This window comes from Canis aureus, chromosome 22 (genome assembly GCF_053574225.1).
Source record: "Canis aureus isolate CA01 chromosome 22, VMU_Caureus_v.1.0, whole genome shotgun sequence".
NCBI classification, from domain to species: domain Eukaryota; kingdom Metazoa; phylum Chordata; class Mammalia; order Carnivora; family Canidae; genus Canis; species Canis aureus.
Window position 1 is genome coordinate 11,791,182 of NC_135632.1, and position 25,861 is coordinate 11,817,042.

The 25,861-nt window shown below is 34.3% G+C and overlaps 1 protein-coding gene and 1 long non-coding RNA gene across 42 annotated transcripts in view; one reads left to right on the top strand and one right to left on the bottom strand.

The window, feature by feature from the left end:
- LOC144293759 (uncharacterized) overlaps positions 1–25,861 on the top strand; it is a 472,204-nt gene that overhangs the window by 435,244 nt on the left and 11,099 nt on the right. Inside the window, exon 21 of one of the 40 annotated variants that reach the window (XM_077864797.1) lies at positions 23,114–23,161. The exons of the other annotated variants lie outside the window; for them this stretch is intronic. The gene's annotated coding sequence lies outside the window, so the exon portion shown is untranslated. The remainder of the gene's footprint in view (positions 1–23,113; positions 23,162–25,861) is intronic. 40 annotated transcript variants of the gene reach the window in all.
- LOC144293761 (uncharacterized) overlaps positions 1–25,861 on the bottom strand; it is a 394,465-nt gene that overhangs the window by 5,592 nt on the left and 363,012 nt on the right. For both annotated transcript variants that reach the window (XR_013361014.1, XR_013361013.1), the window contains one exon: positions 128–269. This is a non-coding gene — a long non-coding RNA (uncharacterized LOC144293761). The remainder of the gene's footprint in view (positions 1–127; positions 270–25,861) is intronic.

The window sequence follows — 25,861 nt, forward strand, 5'->3', positions numbered from 1 at the left end:
GTTTAAGTGATGGGTAAAGCAATTTATATATGTGAGCCAAACTCATATAAGTAAAGAAAGCTCATGCAATGAGTAATTACCTATGATTATTTCTCCCGTAATACAGATTTTGGTAATTAATACCTACCTGGAACTACAAGTCTTCTATAATTTTCTCGAGCCATCTGTTTTCTCTCTTCCTTTGTTTAGCAAGGTGTAACTTAACTATAGGTGATCCACACAGAAAAATGGCTTTCTTCTTTCTCCATTAATCTTCATGCCTTGGTAGACTTAGAAGAAAATTTATTTTATAGGTTACTTGTAAGATTTTCATCAAAACAACCTTCTCTTAAGGAAGAGGATATGTAATGTGATTAGACACAGGAATCAGTCCTCTAAAAGAGAAAGGATACTTTTGGAATTTTGAAAGTCCAATCTGATAACACCTGGAGGTGGTTAGCTCCTTTTATAATGAGTTGTTTTTCATTCTCAGAGGAAATTATCCACTTTAGTGATTTAGATACTGTTCCTAAAATATTTTGAACAGTTTGGTCATTTACATTAAATGTAAGGTGGTCAAAACAGTGTTCCCACAGGGATGTAGAGAGTATTTTCAGCCTTGGTAGGGAAAAACAAATTTAAGGGCTTTTAGTAAAGGGAAATTGGCTAATTGGTTTATTGTTTTTGTTTGCAAAGGGTGTACTTCGATATGGAGAGTGCCAAGGTCAGGCTTTCCCACCCATCCTCAAACTTGTTTTTCTTTTTTTCTTTTTTTAATTTATTCATGAGAGACACACACAAAGAGAGAGAGAGGCAGAGACACAGGCAGAGGGAGAAGCAGGCTCCATGCAGGGAGCCTGACGTGGGACTCGATCCCGGGTCTCCAGGATCACGACCTGGGCCAAAGGCGGCGCTAAACCGCTGAGCCACCTGGGCTGCCCTCAAACCTGATTTTTGATTATATTCTTTATGTTCTAGGCTCATGTGAAACAGGTAAATTAGCTCTTCTAGAATCAAAGATTAATTAAGCTAGAGAAAAAGAACTAACTCAATGGAACACTCTGCCTCTCTCCAGATGGTCCCAGACCATCTGGAGAGAGACAGATCAGTAGAGTACAGCTGTACTTTTCTCTATTGACTTATAGAAATTTAATTATACAACTTAATGATTATATATATATATAATATAGCTTATATATGTATAATTAGCTTATATATATAATATATTATATAGCTATATATATATATATTATATATATAGCTTGTCTCTGTGATTAAATTGCAGGGGTCTATCAATTTATCTGTCCATCCATTTTTCTTCCTACCCATTTATTTATTTCAAGCACAATACTGATCATAGCCTAAGCCTTACTGCCAACTAATGAATAAAATACCTTTCATTGACAATCTCTTATTATTGAACCATATTATATGAAAATAACTATAAAAATTATCTGCATCTATCAGAGTGATGATATTTTAGTGGATAATAAGACAAAAATGTGTATTTCCTTTAAATGTGATATTTTAATTATTATCCATCATAATCTTATTTTTACATTATTTTACTCAAAAATATATATCATCATATTTGGGGAAAGTGAGAAGATGAACATTTGTGAGAATTGGGTTTGAGTTAAAAGCTTGTAAAGTTTCTATGTATTTTTCAAAATTTTAAATTCCACCCTTTTCTATTGATTCAGGATACATCTGTATATTTAAATTTGATTTTTATTACTTTTATTTTCCCTAGCTACATGTGACTCTCTAGAGTCATTTATGTCTCAAATGACATTTATTTGTGAAGAATTTATGCTTTTCTTTCATCCCCTAATTCTCATGCTGAGTGAGCAGAAGAAGAGAGATTATCTTTAGTTATCACATCTTGTTTAATGTTGTAAGTACTAATTTTTCTTAACTTCTAAAAGAATAATCACAATATTGTCAAATGACATATTGGTTAGATATGAAAAAGTAATTTTACAACTCTTAAAAGTACCAAATTTGTGAACTTAATGAAAGAAAGCAGATCTTAACTGAGAAGATAAAACCAAAAGTGGCTGGATACTGAAATTACTGTTGCCCTTCGGTCTAATAAGACAAGCATCTTCCTAATAACCTGGATAAGATTCCATATTATGGTTCTTTTGTGTTGATCCTATATATAATAATAAAATAGTTTTACCTATTGCGTTAGGTCACGAAATTATATATTTTCAAAAATTTAAAAATATAGCTACTGAGGAGAAAAAGAACACAAGGCACAAACATAAAACAAATACTAATATAGCAATTTACACAGGAGCTTTTCTATATTTAAATAAAATGTAAATGATCTAGAACAATCCCATTAACAGGGTTAATTTTATGGTTATGCAAAATTTTAACTTAAATTGTCTTTATTTGTGAATATGCTAGTAGGAACTGGAAAATTAAATTGGCATTTAAAATATAAATGAAATGGGATTTGCCTGAGAAAAAAAAGAAGCTAAATGTAATTCTAATAATTACGTATTACTAAAGAGGATGATCTGAAATGACTTAATCCTCTGAAATTAGAAATTACATTACAGTGTTTACCAATTATGCTTTACATATTTGCATCCTAGTTAGTTTCAGAATTCATTAGTTATAAATGTTCAGTCACTCACATTGATTTTTCCACTTAAAAATTTTTTGAGCACATTTTATGTGTTGAACATTATATAAAGGCTATTGAAAAAATGAAACCCACACACACATATTTATAGACATACCCAGGAGTATAAGGGAGATCAGTAGTGGATGGAAAGGAGGTAGTGATCATGATGCAATTTGGACAAAGTAGGCCTAGTGGATTGGTGACATTTGAGCAGATTAAGAAAGGTATGGAAATTGTCAAGACAAATATCTGAAGAGCATTTCAGTCCTTGACAATGTCCTAAACTAGGAATGTAACCGACCTGATCAAGAAGCAAAAAGGAGACTCTTGTGGATAGAGTAGAATGAGAAATAAAGGACATTTTGGCATTTATTCTTAGTGAAATGAGGAAACACTGCAGTTTTGAACAGAGAAGAAAAATGATTTGATATACATGTTTAAGAATATAGCTGAGTAATGATGGAAATAAACTGGTTAGGAGTGTATCCCAGTGGTCCAGAACAGAGATGATGGTGACTTCAGTCAGGACCATGGTAGTGGTGATGGACAAAATTGATAGGTTCCTGGATATATTTTGAGTGCACAGCCAACAGGGTTTCCTGATGAACTGGATGTGGGATATGAGAAGATAAAAAATGTCTCCAAATTTTTTCATCTGAGCAAATAAAAGATTGAGTTTCCCATGTTATGGGAAAGGCTATGCTTTTAGTAGTTCAGGAGGTGGGAAGATCAGGAGGTCAGCTTTGGACAAGTTGAGTTTTGATATTTGTTAGGGATTTTAGTAGAAATATCGAGTAGAGAATTGGATATTCAGGTTTAAAGTTTGAGAGAAACTTCTTTGATGGAAATATAAATTCTGTATCATAGAGGTTACAGTGGTATTTAAAGCCAGGAATGTGGATGAGATCACCATGTGAGTGATACAGACAGAGAAGAGGATTAGGGACTGAGCCTGGGGTATACTCACTTTGAGAGCAAATATAAATATTAACAAGATGTGAATTTAAATTTATTCTCCAAATCCAAGTTTTTTTTCCATTGTGGTCAAAGTATATAATCCAGTAGCACATATATTTAAAGAATTACAGGTGCAGTTTCATCATATGTTTTCTTGATATCCAGATAAAGTTTAGTAATAGCTTTCAGAAGAAATAAATCAAATTAAAAATGTGATTTCCCATTCTACTTCCCGTCTCTCTCTCTCTCTGCAGTTCCTTAGTAATATTTTTAAAACAAGATGAGGCTATCAAATGACATTTGCAGAAACTCTAAAGTCTATGTTTTGACTGAAAAGAAAGTGAAAATATGAAATCAAAGCTGCATTATTATGCTTAGTAAGAAAATAGAGTAAATGCATTTGAGTCAAGTCAACTCTGTATTGACTAGTGCATTTAATATTCAAGTTACTCGTCTTTGGTAAAATTCTCTTAATTGTTAGTTTCTAAAATGTTGGTTGGCTCAAACGTAAAGGGGTAAAATATTTGTTAACATCATCAGATACACAATCTACTTGCTATGGTTTCTTCCTAGATAATATATGTGGCTTTTTCCATTATATTATACATGCTTCTCAAATCCTAATTGGTAACTTCTGTTTTTAATTTCTCTTTATAGAATAGCATTATGATTATTTATGTGTGATTAGAATTTTCCCTTTAAGAACTGTAACCTCACCTAAATTTCCTTTAAAAATGATTCATACCGTGTTAAATTGTGGCTTGCTTTGTAACACGTCAGCTCAAATGTGATCCACATGAATTATAAAGTTGATTTAAGGCAATATTTATTTAATCATTTCCAGTATTCTTCTATAGCACATGATTACATCCATTTTTCTTATTTATAAATACCAAAGTATATACATATTCAAATGTATAAATGTGTAATTCTTCCGGTCACATCCCCTCCCTCCAAAAGACGTAACTAATCTGATTTTTTTGTTTCAGTTTTTTGCTTTTCCTTGGTTTGGGTTTTCTTTTTTACGCAAATGAATGTTTTGTTAAACAGTGTATTTATTCTTGTTTTAAAATTTGTACCAATGCTGTGTAAATGAAAAACAGGATGTGCTTATTTTTGGGGCATTCTGTTAATCCTACTCTGTTCTTTATTTTCCATGCAATCTTTGTTACTTTTCTCAGGCCAGTATTTTTTTCCCTTCCTGTGCTAATTAATAAAATCCAAGCATTCTGCCTTGAAAAATCACAGGTTGTGCTAACAGTTCACTAAAAATGTCATTGTTCTGTAGATGGACCTATGCCTTCTCCCCTTCAGCTACAAAAACATAAATAGTATTTAGGATCATTAATCTGTCTTTATAATGCTGATACAAAGCAGTTTTACAAACTAAGACCTATAAAAGTAATCCATAATTTTTTTAATCCATAATTTTTAAGGACTTTCTATTCTAACAAGTCTTCTTATTATAAAAAAAAATAATATCATTCAGAGTCTAATTAGAAAATCCAGAATTAAAAAAAAATCATCAAGGATATAAAGCAGTCTTGGGCCAATAGCAAGGGATGCTGTTGTGGGGAGCTTTGGGAACTAGAAGTGGGGAAAGGGAGAAAGAAACTGGAGAGGCAGCTATAGCTGTAAGAGGGACAGGAAATATGACCTTTGGTGTTGGACCTCCATCACCATCAACCTGTGTCTTGACAGAAAAGTAGCTGTGGCATTAAATACACTACTTATCCTACATCCTACACTACACTGTCCTTACATCCTCCTATTCTATGCCAGTGCTTCTAAATTTTTGAACCTAATACAAGTCAGGGAGTAATATTGCCTATTAATTTTTGTGCATACTGTTCAGCCTCCCCGAGAGTAGGAGGGTAGAAGGTATACCTAGATGGCAAAGGGAGGCAATCTGAGAAAATTGGTAAATATTATTTATTCAAAGATATAGATATTTGTGAATTTTCTATATTAAATTCTAGCAATTATTTAGCCAAATCATCAGGTTCCTTGGGTACATTTCTGTATTCCAAGTTCTCAACAGACAACAGTTCTAACAGTTTTTCCACCATTGTAAAATACAGGTTGCCATTTTTCCAGCCTGATATAGCAGTTTCATGGCCATTTTTTCCAACCTTCACAATTTTCTTGCTGCTTTTCCAGTCTTCACCAACCCCAGACCCAAAACTAATGCAACATGTTTTAGCTTTTTGTTACAGCACCATTTCTAGATAATAGTTCATGTATCAGTTAGATGAAAGGAAGAGTGGATAAAGCCATAGAAGTTTATTAAGCAAGGATAGAGAGAAAGCTCTCAGAAGAGAGAGGAATCCCTAATGGCTGCCACTGAGGGCCTTTGGGGTTGGGCTTTTATTGAAAGCCAATCAGGGAACCTAAATCCTTTTAACATCTCTATTGGTATCACCATTGAGTAAAGACTAGTGATAACACCTTTAATGGCTTACTTCCTTTCTTAGGGACTGGTAAATTTTTTTGTTGGTCACAAGTAGCAGTTATAACAAGACCCCACCTCTGGCACCTGGGACAGGATGGTCTGGTTTATCTCTGGTTTCCTTTCATCTCCACACTTTTGGGATTTTTGTGAGCCTGATTCCGTGGCCCCCTCCCTTGTCTCCCTACCTAGCCCTGCCTGTCCCTTACTCACTATTAGTGGATAGGTAGTTCTTCTGGTCTAGATGATCTAAATGGTCTCCCTCATATCTGGAAGTAAATTGTGACACAGGGTGTTTACATGGTTTCCCTCATCTTCTAGAACACTATTATGAGTTTGTTCATATGGCTCTTTTATGGTTTCAAGTGTACAAAAGCAAGAGCAAATTCCAATATCCTAGTCATTTCAAGTCTCTATTTGCATCAGTCACATTTCCTGTCATCCCTTTGGTAAAATCAGGTCACAAGCCAACTCCAGATTCAAAGGGTAGAAGAATTGATTCCACTTCCTGGTGGAGCAGAAACCTCTGCTAGCTTACATCATATATGCCATCAGAATTAGAAATAGGTATGCTATTTTAAGTCCTTGAAATTTTGGTGTTGTTACTATAGCATTATCTATTCTATCCTATCCTGACTAATACTCATTGAAAGTGAGATTACCATTACAAATGCCTAAAATAACTGGCATTATTTTAAGGGCCAGGTGATGACCAATTAAGAAATTAATTCCTGAGAATGAAAAGATAGTGCTCTATGTCATGCAATAATAAAGTGTTTAGTAAAACTCATCAGACCTAACTTGGAAGCCAGAGGAAAGGCTTGAGGAAGTCTTCTTCTTCTTTTTTTTTTTTTTTTTTTTAGACTTGGTGAACTTTTAGTTCTTGGGGAAGGTTATGGAGAATTGAATTACAGTACTATTATTGATTGTTATTGACTGGATTTGACTAGGTATTACATGCAAATGAAAAGCTCAGAAAATAATTAGATTGTTTTCAAACCAAAATAAAAAGTAATGAAGAAATCTGAAAATTTCTGAGTGTACAAATATTGAAGCAGCGAATTGCTTTTTAACCTTTACAGTGAAATAACACCCATGAAAATATGTGGCAACAAAGGTCTTTGAAATTCAGCCTTGAAGTGAAAACCAGATTAAGAGTGTAGCCTTTCTTCTTACTGCTGAACTTCCTACCTGATTAAGATGATTCAGGAAACATATTGGTATAACGGTATGACAACTAGTAGTACCTGTCAGTGCATAAATGATTCAGGATACAAATCAGAGTAGGGGTATGGCTTTGCCAGAGAAGTCTGAGAGCATAATTTGTGAGAAAAGCATTAGGCAAAAAAAGTAAAGAAAGATAGTAGAACTAAAAACTATTTTTAAAAAATAACTGGAAATGACTGGATTCAAACATGTGAATAGAGACTACAGTGCTAAACAGACTATGAGTGTACAGTTGAAAACTGCTGTGACTCTATGGAAGTAAAGAGCCTTTGTCCCCCCACTCCCCACCTGCTGTGAGTACAGAGGGGATTTGAAGGCTGCATATATTCCTCAGCAACCACTGAGGATGTGGCCACTAAGAAGGAGAGCAAGGGAAATGTCCCTCTATTAGTCAACTCAGCAGCTGTTAACAAAATACTACAGACTGGGTGGCCTAAATAGCAAAAATAAAATAAAATAAAATAAAATCATTTTCTTACAGCCTTGGAGGATAGAAGTCCATGATCAAGTCTGACCAATTTAGTTTCTGGTTTCTGATAAAGAGAGGATGACTTCCTAGCTTGCAGAGCTATCTTCTTGCTGTACCCCAGCTTGGCCTTTGTGCAGAGATGATAGATAGATAGATAGATAGATAGATAGATAGATAGATAGATAGATAGATGATAGATAGGGAATAAGCACGCTACTGTCTTTTCTTGCAAGGACACTGATCCTGTTGGATCAGGACCCCATCTTTTGACTTCATTTAACCTGAATTACTTCTTAAAAGCTCCTTCTCCAAATATAGCCACACTGGAGGTTAGGAGTTAAACATATGAATTTGGGGAACACACAAACATTCAGTCCATAACAGCCTCTATAGTACAGTGTCAGAGCCCATGGAGAAAAATGAACAAGGGAGTCTGTGCAAAAAGCAAATCAATGCCTAATTAAGAAATGTTCATTACTCCCAGAAAAAGCACCCTCACAATTTCAGAAATGTTATGAATGGCTTTGTTGTTCCATTAAAAGAAATACATTGTAATTGGGGTATCCCATTTCTATCATTAGACAAAAGTATGAGGAGACAGCAACATGATTTATCAGGTCCTCTGGACCAAGAAGAGACATTTTCAAAATGAAGCAGGGACCACCATCTGTCACTCAGAGACCACACACACAGAGTAGACAAAGTTTGTAGTTTGTTCCCTTAAGAAAGATTTTATTTTGTTTCATTTAAGGAAAGAAAGGAGCAAAGGAATATTTGGGAACTAGAAAACATTAGTAAAGGTATATATCTACCAAATTATCTACCAAATATTCCATGTTCATTCACAGTTTCCAGCTCCCTTATGGGGGAGCATGGATATGTGACCAGTTCTGGCAAATAATCTGTGTGTAGAAGAAATATATACCAGGTCTAGCACTGGAGCTATCTTTTACCCTGTTTTAAGATTACATGCTACCTGTGGTACAGCTATATGTCTTGGAGTCTCCAAAAGCCTGAGTACGGAGTGACCGTGCGAATTGAGCCCTCACATCCTCTGTGGAACAAGAAGAGTGAGAAAGAACATTTACATAATAGTGCACCAAGGCCCTGGGGTTGTATAATGTAAGACTACAAACCTTCTCATCCTGTCTAATGTAACTAACTTTTACTGAAAATTTTTAAAAGTACATTTTCAAAATTAAAAAAATCAGGCAAGCCCCTTTTTCTTACTGCAGTGAAGTGACATTGGTAATTAGGAAAAAAAGCAAAATATTTAAGTAATGGAATTTAAATAATTCTACCCTGGAATTATAAAAGAAATCAGACTGTATCTGCAAATTAAATTTAAATGAATGGAAAGAATAATTGATAATTATATCAGAAGCAAAATACCCCCCAGAAGCAAAGTAGCCCTCAGATAATGTATAAGGATCTAAAAAATTTATTGAAAAACAATATGAGAGAAACAATAGAGAAAAAAATCTGTTACCAATAAACTAGCATATAATCTGGCAATTTATAGAATATATATATTTATATAAACCATAACCATTTGAAATACAATGTTCGATTTCAACTGACCGATGTGATATTTTCAATTTATTTTACTAGCAAAAATTATAAAGATTTTCAATATTGGCAGAAGCATGAGAATATTAATTCAATAAACATTCACTGAGCCTACCATATGCCTGGCACTTGGGATCTAGCAATAAACAACATAGAAAAAAAAACCCTACCCCCATCACACTAAGGCAATTATAATTACATTTTATAGTTGTTGTTTTTTGTTTGTCTTACATTTTATAGTTTTTAGAAGGTAGAAAGTGAAATGAAGAGAAGTAACATAAGAAAGTGAGAGAAGAAATTACCAATGGCAAAATGACAAATTATATTTTGATATATCCAGGGGTGATATTGAGAATAATTAAGTGCTTTGGTGATTCAGAAAAGTTACTGACGAGATCCCTGGGTGGCTCAGTGGTTTAGCACCTGCCTTTGGCCCAGGGCGCAATCCTGGAGTCCCGGGATCGAGTCCTGCGTTGGGCTCCCAGCATGGAGCCTGCTTCTACCTCTGCCTGTGGTCTCTGCCTCTCTCTCTCTCTATGTCTATCATAAATAAATAAATAAATAAATAAATAAATAAATAAATAAATAAATAAAAATCTTAAAAAAAAAAAAGAAAGAAAGAAAGAAAAGTTACTGACTGCCCAGGGCACTGGTGCAAGATCTGCTAGGCCAAGTGTTAACTTTGTAGTTGCTGGGTCATGGGGCTCTTTAGGGAAAAATAAGTTAGCTTGGGGGAAGTAGGAGGGCTTGGGGTAAATGTATTGCTACTAGCTAGGGGTAAATACAAGCATGGAATTATTTCTACATTTTAAAAACTACATTTCAAGAACTGTGGTAATCATATAAGAACATACTGACTTAATATTAGCTCTGTACTGAACTTAAAAAAAATCAAACAGGATCTTTCTTTTGAGAAAGAATACAATGCACACAATAATAAACATCCTATGACTTTATTTATAGCCTGAATATTACATATGTAACAAAGATAAGCATATTTATACTTACAGTGTAATTAAACTTTACAGTGTATATAAACTTTATACACAGGCATATTATCAGATATTATTGCTTGTAAACATACAGAAAAAAAAATTAAAACCAGTAACTGATTCTGGGAGATAGAGGAGAATATGAAAAACAATTTTAATTTGTAAATCATTTATCATTACTAGTATCCCATTTTTATAAAGAGAACACAATCATTTTTGTATTACTTGTATTGCTGAAAATTAAAAAAAAATGTGTTACATATATTTAATATTCTGACTCCCATCTTGAGAGGAAAATGAAGTAAGCAAATCCATAATAAAATCAAGCAAAATAAACAACTATTTTCTTGATTTTTTTTTTACTAGAACCTCACAGAATACTCAAGGAAGGTAAAAGCCATTGAACACAAATTTGCTGTGAAGGGACTGCTTTTGCTGCATGTCAATGTCAATGTCACTTCTTTCCTGGTTGTTTTGTTTTCAGTGCAGGCAATGGTTTTGTAGCTCATCAAACACAATGAACATCTGTTCTTTCAAGTGTAGAGAATCCTACAGAGATTGAAGTGCATTTGCTGACAAATATTTTATGCAATACATCTTAGATACTGTCTGGACTATGACATGACAAATTTTTCAGTTCTCTTCCACATTTATCTCATTTTTTTTCATTCTATAACCATTAACCTCTAAGAGCCCAGTATGTGATACGCAAATGGAGATTTGAAAAAGTAAATAGATCATTTGGCCTTGTAAAGACAGGTTCCATTTCTGTGGTTGCAATTATGATTACTATTTCTTTGTTTTTATTTTGGGAGATTCACCATGTGCATTTTTTTCCTTTTTATTTTCACCGTGTGCATTTGACATAAAATATATGTAACCTTAGTTATATAAATGATGTAGTATATTTCAAACAGATTACTAACATGTCCTGTGAAATTCTTTAAGTCACTTAACTTATCTGTGCATTAAATTTCTTACTTTCTTGTCTGTAATGTAGAACCAAATGTCAAGCCAGCAGGGAAAGTCTCTTTAAAACCATCTAGGATTTTATTAATAAAGAAATGAAGGTCTTAAATTGATTTTATACCTGAGGAAATGGGAGATCTTAGATAGGGTGATTTGCCCCAATTACACAAGGAATCTTTGGCAACAGGAGAAAAAAAAAAACTAGATTCAAATCTGTGTGTGCTAAATTTATCAATACCTCTCCTTTTTAGGAATAAATTTAATCCTTATTATCAAAAATGATGTGATAAAATAAAAGGTAATAATTCTATGAAATATATCAGTCATAAATGCTATTCAGCAAAAAGTTATGACCATTTGTCCTCCAAGCACAGGATTTCAGTGCACTATTCCTAAAGCTAGCTGTGCTTCCGTGAATAAAACATGGGTGAAAACATGCACTTTGTAAACTTCCAGCTAAAAATGTTGAGCTTGGTCCCATTTACCATGTGCATTCCTTTTCACCTTAGCAAACATGGAAGTCCCCAAATGGAGCCTATTTTGCATGGGCCCTTGGGTGAAGACAAAGCAGAGTAGAGCCCCCAGCTGATCCATGATGGACATTTGACTGGCAAGATATTAATGTTGGTTTTCTCAGGCACTGCTGATGTGTTGTTGTTTTAGCAACAACATCTTGATTGATATAGGTAGGTTTGCTTGCTTCATATATCTGCCCTGGAAGGTAAATGATCGAATGTAAGATTTTAGGCATAGGTCTCATCAATTATGCAGTGAAGGTGCAGAGTCATGAGTCATTTCTAATTACTTCACTGGAAGTTCTCGTTCATTCTCTTTACATAATTTGGACCTATATACTATTGGGCTGTTGCCCCTGTCTAATGACACATTTGTCCACTGCACTCCTAGGTTAGATACAGAGCCTATCTTCCTCATTTATATTTTCTAGTGCACTTCCTCAAGTTCTTTTTTGTTTTCATAGCTGATATTTAGTTGGCTTTGTTAATAAATACCAAGCAGAAATGACTCATTTGAAATGATGTAGAATTTTATTGATTAGGAAAATGAAAGATCTTAGAAACTTATTTAATTGTTGAGAAAATTGAAGTTTTTTAGGAAGACAATGAGGAAGTTAAGTATTTTTGGTCATTATGTATGTGAAAATGCTTTTATATTGTCCTTTGTTTTTGTTATAATAATTCTAGGATCAGTAATAGTCAAAACTTTCAAGACAAAGGACTTGTTGCTTTGTCAGTCAGTTGGTATCAGACATAACTAATGAGATAACTCATTCCAGTCTTCTTGCTAAATTAGAGGTAAAGTTGTTGAAGTTCTGAGAAGTTCATGCATTTTTCTGAATATAGCATACTTTCGAATCTATTATTGCATAGTATTTTTTTTGATCCTCATAAATCCAGGTTTTGACTGGACCAATTATTCTTACTGTTTAGAGCAAACTTTTCTTTCATTTTGTTTACCTTTCTCAAATATTTATTTGTCCTTTGTTGTGCTTTTATATTTGAGAGTAACACTATGAGAAGTAATATATTTTCCTGTGGTTGTGTTAGTCTCTATTCTTCTGAATTAGCTGCCTTTGGGCATCCTCTGAGCATGTGTCTGTCATAAAGTCTGTAAAATAAGGATTGTCCTATGTATTGAACTGCCTTAGGGTAATGTTATTTTGTTGAATGGAGGGACATTTAGAGTTTTGTCCTTTTCATCTGTGTCCCCTGTAGTGGTCTGTTAGTGAACTTGGCTATGTTCTGCTTTTCAACCATATGAGCTCTCCATGCAAATATTTTGCTGTGGTTAGAAACTAATTCTCACAGCTTGAACCTGGAAGCAAATACTGCTTATTATCCTGGAAGGGAAGGGTAGTTCCAGACCCAATCTTGGTAGGTGGTCCATTATTTATTTACCTATGCTAACAATTCTCAAACTTTTGGGTCTTATGACTTATTTCCACAGTTTTATTTGAGTTCTCTCTTCTAATGTTTACCATATTTATAATTAAACCCCCAAAACATCTGAAACCCAAGACTATATAAACGCACATTCCATTAGCCTTCAGAGTAATGATGCCATTGCAATATATAGTCTCTGAGAAGTTTCCCAATCTACATAGTGAGAGAATGAGCTTGAAAAAGACAACAATAATATTAGGAATTTGTATTATTACAAAAATAGCTTCTGGACAACAGTTTGAAAACCACTGGACTCTTATTCAGTGGTTTAGCTAGAGTAAACAATGCTTGGAAGGAACATAACATGTTTTTTTGCACCTTTTCTTTCCTCACTGCCTTTGCTAGAGTGTGGTGTGGAGCTCTGCAAGTTACTACTGAGTGGTACCTGGAAATATATGTCATCTTTCTCTATTCTGCCTTGCTTTATCCATGACCTGAAAATTGATGGACATATTGTTCATTTCTGCGCTCTGAGCTTTGACTCTTTTGGGAAAGTGATGGCTAACTTTGCAGCAACCTTCTTCGTTTGGGTTTGATTTTTTGCTTCTCTATATGTTCCAGCAGTTTCAAGCTATCTTTTCATTCCCATTTCCTGGCAACCACAGATCTGCCATCCCTGTGCTTTGCCTCTCTTAGAACTTAAAAAATGTAATCATCCACTATCAAGTTTGTGGTGGACTTCCTTCACCTAACATAAAGCCTTTAGGATTCATGTATATTATGCATATTGGCAATTTGTTGCTTGTTACCACATAGTACTTGGATCCATTTTATTGATTATTCATACATACTTTGGTTGTTTATCAATTTTTGCTATTCTGAATGAAGCTGTAATGAGTATTTTGTACAAGTCTTAATGTGGACAGGTTTTCATTTAACTAATTTGTTTTTAAATATATTACTAAATTATTATTTTGATCTTGAAGCCATTTGCCATCTGCTGCAAACATAAGTCATTTTTTATGTTAACAGAGACAAAAGATGAAATAGAAATATTAAATGTATTGATTTGAGGTAGAAATATTTTTTAAGCTTATTTATTAATTTTTAGTATTCTCTATACCCAATGTGGGGCTCAAACTCAGAACACCTGAGATCAAGAGTCTCAGGCTTTTCCAACTGAGCCTACTGGGTGCCCCTGAGATAGAAAGTTTTGATACAAGGTCAGTTAAAATGGAGAAATTATACATCAGAACATTTTGAAAAATGACAAAGTATTGGGGATAGTTAGTTATCATAAGGGGTCATAACACAAAACATAACTTTTAAATAAATTGATTTGTTATAAGAACTTGTGATCTACAATTGATGCTAGACTAGAATAATTAAACTTTATGACTTTTAAAAATGTCATGGGTGTTAGGGAAGATTTTAAAAGCTTACTATGAAGCATAGCATAGCATAGGAACAGTTTACTAACTGTTTTGGTGAATATCAGTGTTTATTAAGACTAGTAAGTTATTTGGTCTTTAAACTCAGATGTGTTATTTTCATGGCATTTCTCATTTTACAAAGTATTTTAGTTTATTTTACTCATTAAACAAATATTTATGAGGCATCACTCTGTGTTAAGTACTATCAGAGAGAAGAGATGTAAATATGCACAGAACATTTCATAGGTTAAGATGCAGCTTCAAATGGTCCTATAACCATGTACATAATGACACAGAGGGAGGCAGAGGGAGGACTTTTGAGAATGTCCATCCTTAATTCAGGCAGTTTTGGGACTTCACTATTCTACATTTGCAACTTGCCCCCCAAGTATAATTTCACTTGAGTAACTATTCTCAATGTGGAATATTTTACTTTTCCTTGCAGTTGGATAACAAAAATGTCTGATACTAATGAGGCCTCTGAACCCTTGTTGGAATTCTTCAGTTATAGCCTATTCTTTTCAAGTATAAATGGCTTTTAACAACTACTCACCTACTAGAGACAACCTATCTATGAATACTAGCCAAGGTTCTTAAATTCGGGGAAGGTCCTTTATTTTTGTACCAATAAACCAACCTACCATGAATATCTTAAAAATAGGGAAATGATGAGTAAATGTGGAATGAGTTCATGAATAATGAAATTTGAATGAATGAAAAATAAAAAACCACTCTGTAGGGACAAAATTCCTTTTCCACTAATCCTAGAGGATCTGATTTCACCATTAAAATATTTTAATTATATTAACTTGAGCAACTTAAAGAGAATATGAATAGAAGAAAAATTTACAAAACAATTTTAAAATAGACTAGATTTAATATCACTAGAATGATAGGATGTTGTCGGACACCTTAAAAAGTTGATATGACTGAAAGAACAAGGGAATCTTTATTTGCTTAATGCAATCATTCAAAAAATAAAATTTAATCTTTCACTAAATATCTGAACTCTGGTATCATATATGTAATTACTTAATTTGTATTAATTTGTTATATTTGTATTGAAGTTTTAACGAACTTAGGCTGGTGAAACTGAGGCTAATGTCCAATTCTACTCAATAATGTATTATTATAATACTGAGATCTATTCTGATTCTAAATATATCCTATGAAAGACTATTGTGACTGACATATCAGATATCAAATATTTATTGAAAGTACTAACTAGAAATCTATATGATGCCTTAAAACTCTAGAAAAAGAAAACTAAAGCCCTCGTTTTTCTCCAATACATACATACAGTACTATAGAACCCACATTTAAATATGTCATACTCTCTGCATCACTGGCCATCAGGGAAATACAAATCAAAACCACAATGAGATACCACCTCACACCAGTGAGAATGGGGAAAATTAACAAGGCAGGAAACAACAAATGTTGGAGAGGATGTGGAGAAAAGGGAACCCTCATACACTGTTGGTGGGAAAGTGAACTGGTGCAGCCACTCTGGAAAACTGTGTGGAGGTTCCTCAAACAGTTAAAAATAGACCTGCCCTACGACCCAGAAATTGCACTGTTGAGGATTTACCCCAAAGATACAGATGCAATGAAACGCCGGGACACCTGCACCCCGATGTTTATAGCAGCAATGGCCACGATAGCCAAACTGTGGAAGGAGCCTCGGTGTCCAACGAAAGATGAATGGATAAAGAAGATGTGGTTTATGTATACAATGGAATATTACTCAGCTATTAGAAGTGACAAATACCCACCATTTGCTTCAACGTGGATGGAACTGGAGGGTATTATGCTGAGTGAAGTAAGCCAGTCGGAGAAGGACAAACATTATATGTTCTCATTCATTTGGGGAATATAAATAATAGTGAAAGGGGATATAAGGGAAGGGGGAAGAAATGTGTGGGAAATATCAGAAAGGGAGACAGAACGTAAAGACTGCTAACTCTGGGAAACGAACTAGGGGTGGTGGAAGGGGAGGAGGGCGGGGGGTGGGAGTGAATGGGTGACGGGCACTGGGGGTTATTCTGTATGTTAGTAAATTGAACACCAATAAAAATAAATAAATAAATAAATAAATAAATAAATAAATAAATAAATATGTCATACTATAATCTCTTTCCACTCTTTTCTTGCAATTAATTCTGTTCCACTGGAAATCATTGGGCATCGTTTTAGCAGGAATGTTATCAGTACTTTTTATCAAAATATATCATTGAAAACAAAATGAATGAACAAACTAAGAACAAAAAATCTCCTTACCTTGGTTCCTATTTTTTCACGATCTTTTCCCAAATTCGTCTTTTAACCACTCCAAGCAAAGAAAAAAGTATGTCATTACTTTTAATTTGAAAAAATGAAAAAAGACAACATTGATTTTTGAAGGTAGTTTTATCCTTGTTGGTTTGAATCAGAAGCCAAAGATTTTATGTAAACATGTAGGTATGCGCGTATTTTTGTAATCCTAATCTCTAAACCTAAAGCCTTTGATTTCAAGGCTACAGCATTGTACCAATAATGCCAGTGATTTGTGCATATAATAAGTTATCTGTATAGAAAATTACATAAGATAAATCCAGATAGTTAGGAGTTACTTTTATGGTTTTAGGAGTGATCTCATGAATGAATCTGTCCTCTAGATCAGAGACTCCTTTCTCATCATGTTAAGTCTACTAATAAGCCCATCAAAGGCCTTTTTCATTTTTATTGCAGTGTTTGATCTTTAATACTTTGTTTTGGTTCTTTCTTAAGATTTCCATTTCTCTGCATAAAATGCCCATCTGTTCTTGCATGGTGTCTATTTTATTCATTAGAGCCCTTAGCATATTAATCTTAGCTGTTTTAAATTCCCATTCTGATCATTCTAACATGCTGCCATGTCTGATTCTGCTTTGTCTCTTCAAATTGTGTGTTTTGTCTTTTGGTATGTCTTATAATTTTTTTCTTGATAGCCAGATTTGATGTACTGGGTCAAAAGAACTGCTGTAAATAGGCCTTTATTGATATGGTGGTGAAGTGTGGAGGAGGGGAAGCATTGTATACTCTTATGGTTAGAGCTCAGTCTTTTGGTGAGCCTATGCTTGTGGAAGGTGAACTTCATAACTGTTTTTTAGGTGTTTTTTTCTCTCCAATTAAGTTTGGAAAAAATGGCTATAGTATGTATATTTGTGGCTAGAAATGTGTGTTTCTCTTCTCCCAGGTGGAAAGCTAAAGCTGGCTGGAATTAGGTATTCCTCTTTCACAAATCAGTTAAGTTTTGATAATACAACAACTAGTTAGGCTCTGGTTAACTAGTTTCCCCTGAGGGCAGGCCTTGTTGAGAAGAACACAGTGGTCTTACATTTCAAAACGGTTTTTCCCCTACTTGAAGCCAAAGGGGATTTCTCTCCTATCTTTACTGTGGAAATGAGCTCCTGGAGATATCTGAAATCCTGGAGATAAGTCTCACAATACTATGGGTGCTGCCCACTTGTGACAGGATCCCTTAGAGTGTTTAACACTCAGATTTATTCATATCAAGCCACCAGCAAGCTATCAATTACACCTCAGGTTTTCTTACCCTAACCCTGGTTGCCTCAGTGGTTTCCACATGTGAATCTCTGCTCCAGTAAGCCACATATCCTACTTGGCAAGTCTGTCTCTCCATTCTTGGGGCCTGTAGGCTGCCCTGTGTCCTCCCCTCTCTTATAGATCTGAGAAGACTTGTTCATTTTTAGTCTGTTCAATTTTTATTTTATTTTATTTCATTTTTAAGAGAGAGAGCGCCTGTGTGTGAGAGGGAGGGAGTGGGTAGAGGATAGGGAGAGAATCCCAAGTGGGGCTCAATCCCAACCCTGAGATCATGACCTGAACTAAAATCAAGAGTTCTATGCTTAACTTACTTAGCCACCTAGGTGCCCCTAAGTTTTTTATGTTTTAGTACACAGTGGGGACTGCCAAGCTCCTTACTCGTAGCCCTGGAAATTGGAAGCCACACCCATATTTAAAAATTATTTGAAGGGAGAAGAAATGTGTGGGAAATATCGGAAAGGGAGACAGAACATAAAGACTCCTAACTCTGGGAAACGAACTAGGGGTGGTGGAAGGGGAGGAGGGCGGGGGGTGGGGATTAATGGGTGACAGGCACTGAGGGGGCTACTTGACGGGATGAGCACTGGGTGTTATTCTGTATGTTGGTAAATTGAACACCAATAAAAAATTAATTTATTAAAAAAATTATTTGAAAATAAGAAAAATGGGAAAACAAATAAAAACATAATAGATTAAATCAAGAAATGATTAGATATGTTAAAAGTGTATTACTGAGTTTAACAGCTCTTTCCTTAAAAAGATTTTAAATGAGTAAATTTCAATAGCTATTTGCATTTATCACAGATATAAGGTTGTCTGCTGTCATATTTATTAGTCTAACCCATTGTATCAATGAGAAAAGGCAACAAACAAATGCACTTTGACAATAGAATCTGAAAACATATTTCATAAGACCCGGTTATTACTATTTCTAATAGAAATTCTAAATGACAAAACAATTAAACATTCTAAGTACAATAAAAACTACTGACTAGAAATCACTGCAAATATCCTGATGAAATATTAAAGCTATTTTAATTAAAAGCAGAAACTAGACAGGATACTTGTACCAAGATTATTGTTTCATGTTATATTATAACTTCTGGCGAATTTAACAGCACACACACAGGAATCAACAAAAGAATAGTTCTAATGTATACTATATTTTTCTTCTAATTTTTCTGGAACAGCCAGAGTTTGGCTCCTTCATCACTCCTCACATATGTCTTTCTCTAATTGCCCTACAATAATTTATTTTTATATAATTTTTAATTCTGCAAACATGTAAAATCAGGAGACTAGTTGCTATAGTCAAGGAGCCTCTTAGCTACCCAATAGATAGTATTGATATTTAAGCTTCTGGATATTATAAGATATTTAAGGCAAAAAGTTATTACTCTCCTTTGATGGTATTTTACTTTTTCTTATCATTTTTAGAAATAAATTATTCCTCCAAAATTTTGGAGGAGTTGACTATGATTAACTAAATCAGCATTACCAAATTATCAAACTGGAACTTGGAATAGGAAAATAATATTGATCCTTCTTCTGATTTTGCTTGGGTCCTACCTTGCATCCTCTAAAATGAAAAGGTCCTAAATATATTTCCAGTATACTTCTACTCTGTGGAAGCTTGGTATATATTATATACAGGTAATACTAGAAACATTTTATGCTATGAACTCATACAAAAAATTTAAACATTGCAGTTGTTTCAGGCTTGCGTGAGTGTGGCAAATATTTTATTATGTCTAATTTTCCAATAAGTTTTCACTTAGACATCTAAATAAAACTGTGCTTTTGAGCAGAATGATTTAAGGAAAGGCTTAAATTGGTTTCTCAATGGTTTTGAACCAAATTTTGATACCGTGTAACTTATTTTAGAACTTAGAGAAATTCCTATTTATTTTATAAATCTCACTTAAAAGAGTACATTTGTATTTGGGGTTTATACCTATTTTCTTTTGATTATGGGTTGATTTATCTTAGTTTTCTAACTGGCACATTCTGACGAGGCCAGACCAGTTATATGATAAATATTTGAAGATCTATAGTCTCTCTTTTAATTACATATATATGAATATGTGGTTCTTTACTATCACTGCATGGAATTTAATGTGAAAACTTGTACTCAGGACATACCAGGGGAAATTAGCACATGTTCAGTTCTGGTCTACCATGGCAACTCATTGCCCCAAACAGTGTGTATATTTAAAAAACTGTTTAGTGTCAAGAATACTAGATATACCATTTCATTTAATTATCTCTCAAAAATGTTGGAATGCAATTTTTATATTTTTTAAAGACTGGTTTGGCTTAAATATATTGACCGAGATATAGTTACCACCACATGGTAAGTGATGGAACAGAAATTCAAAAGCAAGTGTGCTGGCTACAAGTCCTCATCTCCTTTCCGTTCATTATATTCTAGTCATTAGCAGAGTTTCTAGACTCAGAAGGCTTTGTTGCTCTTCTCCCTTCAGGCAAAAAACAGAAAATACATTCAAGTGCTTCACTTTGTGTAAATTCAGTGTTTTTGAGGAAAAAATAAATGCTAGATGATTTACCTTCCTTCCTCCTTCCCTCCCTTTCTTCTTCCATCTTTTTTTCTGTCTTTCTTTTCTGGACTTAAACCATCCTGTCTGATTCTGCTTGATAATTGTTTATAATTAAGTAATTATTACACGTACAAAATGTGTTTCCCTTTTTAAAATATTTTATTTATTTATTTGAGAGAGTGACAGAGACACAGAGAGACAGAGATAGCAACAGAGAGCATGAGTAGCTAGGAGAGGGAGAAGCAGGCTTGATCCTAGGACCCCACCTAAGGGGTGAGCCTAAGGCAGACACTTAATCGACTGAGCCACTAAGGTGCCCCCAAAATGTATTTCCTATTTTCACTTTGGATATAGGTCCTACCTTTGACTAGACAGCTCATGACAATAAGACAGTGTTCATGCACAAATAGAAGAAAATATTCTGGTAAATATTGTTCTAGATTGTACATGCTTAAAAAATTCTGCACCAATTAATTCTTAAAACTTATGTCTACTAATTTGGAGAATGAAATCAGGTTTTCTTTTTTTTTCAATGTCTCAGATCATTTAGAAGGAAATATAAACTGCTTACAGTTTATATACAGGGTGGATATAATCCCTAAGAAAGCTCAGCAGAGTCTGTGTAGAGTTATAAAATGAGAAGGAATTGAGTGTGTGTGTGTGAGTGTGAGTGTGTGTATGTGTGTGTTTGGTGGGTGTACTTTATATATATTTATATCTAATTATAGGAATATATATTACTCCTCCTGTCAAGTATCTATATGATATAACTTTTTTTCCCTCACAGCCACAGGTTCTGTCTTTATCAAGTAGATAGGAATGAGGGTGAAAATAAGAGTGGCACTTTTTTTTTTCTCATTCTCTCTTTTAAGTGTTAAACAAAGTACAAGAAACTGATTAATGGTCACTTTATCTACATCTCTGTGCTATGTGTGGTATATAGTCAGCATGAGATAAATACTTTCAAATAAATGTTATAAAAATTTAATATTACCTTTTGCAAATTGACTTGTAATATTTTAAAACATCACCTAAATGGTTGTTTTTTGCATAGTATGTTCCATCTTAGCAAAGAGAAGCTAGTATCTTGTATGTGCAGTTTAATGTTCTGCAAATAAAGCATAGTGACTGTTCCCCATGTTGGTGATAGCCAAGTCAAAAATAAAACCAGTGAAACATGATAGCCTTTCCTATTTCCTCCTATATAACATATTCAAAATGTTATTCTTAGCTTATTATATTAATATAATAAATATAATGAAACATTCTACTGTCATTTTTCCCCAAATTTAAACTATTGATAATTTATATTGAACTAATACATACTCAATTTAGAAATCAGCATCTTATAAAATTATTATGTCATTAGCCACTGTAGGTAATCATTTTTCGTTTTATTTTCTTATGGATGATTCAATAATTAACCTGAATTATTGAAGTAAAAAGTTTTAAAAATTCAATATAGAGTTAAGCTAGTGAATTTTATCCTTATTACTCCTTAGGAGTATGACTTTTCACCATATGTAAAAGAAATTACTTTGCTTGAAAAGGAAGCATTATTTAGGGAAGAATTAGTCATTTGGAAAGTTGGAAAGCAGACAAGTTATACAAAGTGAAGCCTTCTAATATTCATAACGTGTAATGCATAAGTATTCCCAACATACAGTAGCTTTAAGGAACAATAAAATGGCCAAACCAAAGAAATAAAATCCTGATGCTAGTCTTAGAATTTGCTCTCAATAGCAAATAAAATATACAATAGATGAAAGAATGTTTTATTTATGAGAGTAAAATGAATAGCACCATAGGAAATAAGTTATTTGCTGTAGTAAACATCAAAAGGGCAAGAATTACAATTTGATATGTCTCCCAAGGAGTGTGAAGCTCAGATAAAGGATGTGAGTCTGAAATTGGAGAAGTGCATACTTAATATTAATAGAAGTCTCCACTCTGTATCCAGAACTTGAAGTGATACATATCTTCCATACTATGCCTTAGGACGACTATTTTTTTTTTATTAGAAACCACCATGCCTATCTTTATAAAGCTTGATTTGTCTATAGCAGAAGTACAAAATGCATTATGATTCTGTGAAACAAAAAAAAGGTAGAAGTGAAAGCAAGTTTTAGAAAGAGTCTATGAGAAAAAATAGTTACAGTTATATTCAGTATAATATTTTAAGAAACAAGCCTGAAATATTAGAATTCAGTCAAATGTGTTATATGTATTTTCAAACTTAAAACATGAAACTTTCCATAAAAATGACTTTTGGTAGAGGTTGGGTACTATGTGCCAAGTACCTTTCTAACTTTATGTATATTACTTAATTTAAATTTAGCATATATCAATCATGTAATTACTATTTTTATTCCGTTCTGCAGATTAATGAGTATATAAAGATAAGCAACTTGCCCCCAGTCACAGAGTAGGTAAGTGGCAAATCCAAGGGTTGTGTCCTAAGTCAGTGCTTTTAAATAAAAAGAATTCAGCCTTCAAGTAGAATTTAAAACATAAAATGTTTATAGTTTGCATTAATTATTTATTGCCGCAATAGTAGTTGCCTTAGCATAATACGGAAAATTTTTATTTCTCGTAGTTTTATTTCTCATAGGGCAGATGCGAAATTTGGCAGACTCATTGCTGAGCAATTCTGCCTCGGAATCTCTCATGAGGTCTCGGGCAAGTATTCAGTCATGGGCAGGCTTGACTAGAGCTTAGAGAACTACTAATGTGCTCATTCACATGGCCAGCTGGATGTAGGCAGGAAGCCTCAGTCCTCCACCCAATTCCCTATAGTTCTTTCCACATGACTGCTTAAGTATATGACATGGCAGCTGGCTTCCCTCAATTTGAGAGATCCAAGTGACAAAAGCAAAAGTGACGATGCCTTTTATATCTAGCCTCAGATTATTACATACTGTCACCCCTCCCCCAATATCCTACTCATCATATGAATGGATCACACATGGTCATACATACTAGAAGGTGTATGCACAAGACACGGGGGCCATCTTGAGATTGGCTTCCACAAAGCTGTATATCAAACAAGAGTATCCTTTTAAGTACAAAAACGTACTTTTGGTCCTCCAGTGGGAGGTTGTTCCATTTGATTTTTCTATATTATTTTAGAAAAAAATTCTATTTCATTACCAACAGGATGTTGGGTATAGAATTTTCTTTGAATAAGAATAGGGAATGAGAAGGTTGGGAGCCCTCTCCCTAGTAAAGAGTTTGTAGAGTATCTTTCTTGATTTTATTGAAGCATGTTTTGAATAATTGTTGAAACACACACACACATCCTAAAAGCAACCACTTATACAAAATTATAGGCTGTGTTGGAATGTAGTGTAACTTCCAAGGTATTTCAGGTGGCAGCTTTAGTGATATTTTGCCATGGGATAATATACATCATTAGCTTTCTAGCCTGCTCTGCATTTATCCTTGCTGCCTCCAATATGACTGATAGAAATATAGGCAATTTTTATGACAGCACCCTACTTTCTTATACCACTTTTCTACATTAGCTAGGATATAGGCTAAGATTGTTGCATCAGTAAACTTATGCTGCACAACAAACCACCCTGAAACTCAGCAGCTTAAAAATAACAAGTGTTCTGGGCACCTGGATGGCTCAGTCTGTTAAGCATCTGCCTTCAGTTCAGGTTATGATCCTGGGGTCCTGGGATCTAGCCCTGAGTCAGGCTCCTTGCTCTGCTGGGAGCCTGCTTCTGCCCCCCCCCCCCCCCCGCTTGCCATTCCTCCTGCTTATGCTCTCTCTCTGTCAAATAATTAAATAAAATCTTAAAAACAAAAACAAAAACAAAAACAAAGAGCATTCTATTTAGTACATTGTTCAGGAGCTACTGAGCAGTTCTAGTTGAGATGGTTCTGCTCATATTGATTTAGATTCTCCCATTTGGCTGTATGACTCTGGGAGGTTGATGGTGGCTAGATGATCTAAGTTAGATTTATTGATATGCTGTTGAATGGCAGATATTGGCTATAGCATCTCAGTCTCCCTTCATGTGGCCAGTTATCATCCTGTAGTTTGGCAGAGGCCTACACTTGTTTATGTGGGGCTCTGTACTTTCAAATGCACCGAGAGATCAAGTCTCAGTTGATAAATGCCTTTTAAGTCTCTAATTGAAACATACTTGATATTATCCTATTGGTCAAAGCAAAACATGTGACCAAACCCAGAGTTCAGGGGAGGAGAAATTGAATTCATTTCTTAAGGGAGCAGATACAAGGTCACATCACCTAGGGGAGTGTTTATAAAGATGTCATTTTCAAGAATCTACCTTTCTGGCTGCAAATTATTTACATTCTTCAAACATGCAAATTATGTTAACCCTAATCCTAGGCCTCTCAAAAGTCTTTTCTGAATTATGGTAACAAACTTGAGGTTCAGGAGCTCCTGATTTAAGTCAAGTCTAAGAGCAGTGGAAGCTCCTTGGGTATGGCTCTATTGGATCCATAGACATACAAATGAAAAGAGTAGCTAGATGCCATTCACAAACAAACAAATAATGGGGGAGGGAACAGATAGGCTGAACAGACACTTTTTTTCAGGGAGCATATAGGGAGGCCAATAAGCAGACCATAAGTCACTGGTCCATAAGAATTCTGAAATCTTACAGGGCAAATATTTCAAGGTCTCTTAATCTGGGGCAGAGGATTTTCCTTTTTTAGGGCCTGGTTCTGTTCACAGGTTGTGTGTCTCCAGTCCATTGTTCTCTTTGAATATGGTCTTTACTTTCTGTGTTCTTGGCATCATCCTCTGAGATATCCATCCTTTTTCAAAAGCAATAGCCTAGGTAACTGAGTAGGCTTTCCCTGCCTTCCTTCCAATTGTATATTTGGGAGTCCAAAGCGTCTTTTTGTTTTTTACCATTATAGCAAATACTGTCAGTTTTTAATGAATTTCATTAAATGACCACACTCATATCCTGCCTTTTTGAGACATACTTTTTGCTATCTTGGGTGGTATACAAGAGTGTTGTACCACAAAGTGCTTAGGATTCTTAGAGATTCTATAATTTAAAACAGCAAGACTTCAAGACATATTTTTAAGCTCCTTAAAAGGCCTTTTGTATACCTGAAAAGATCTGTGATCTTATGACTTAATA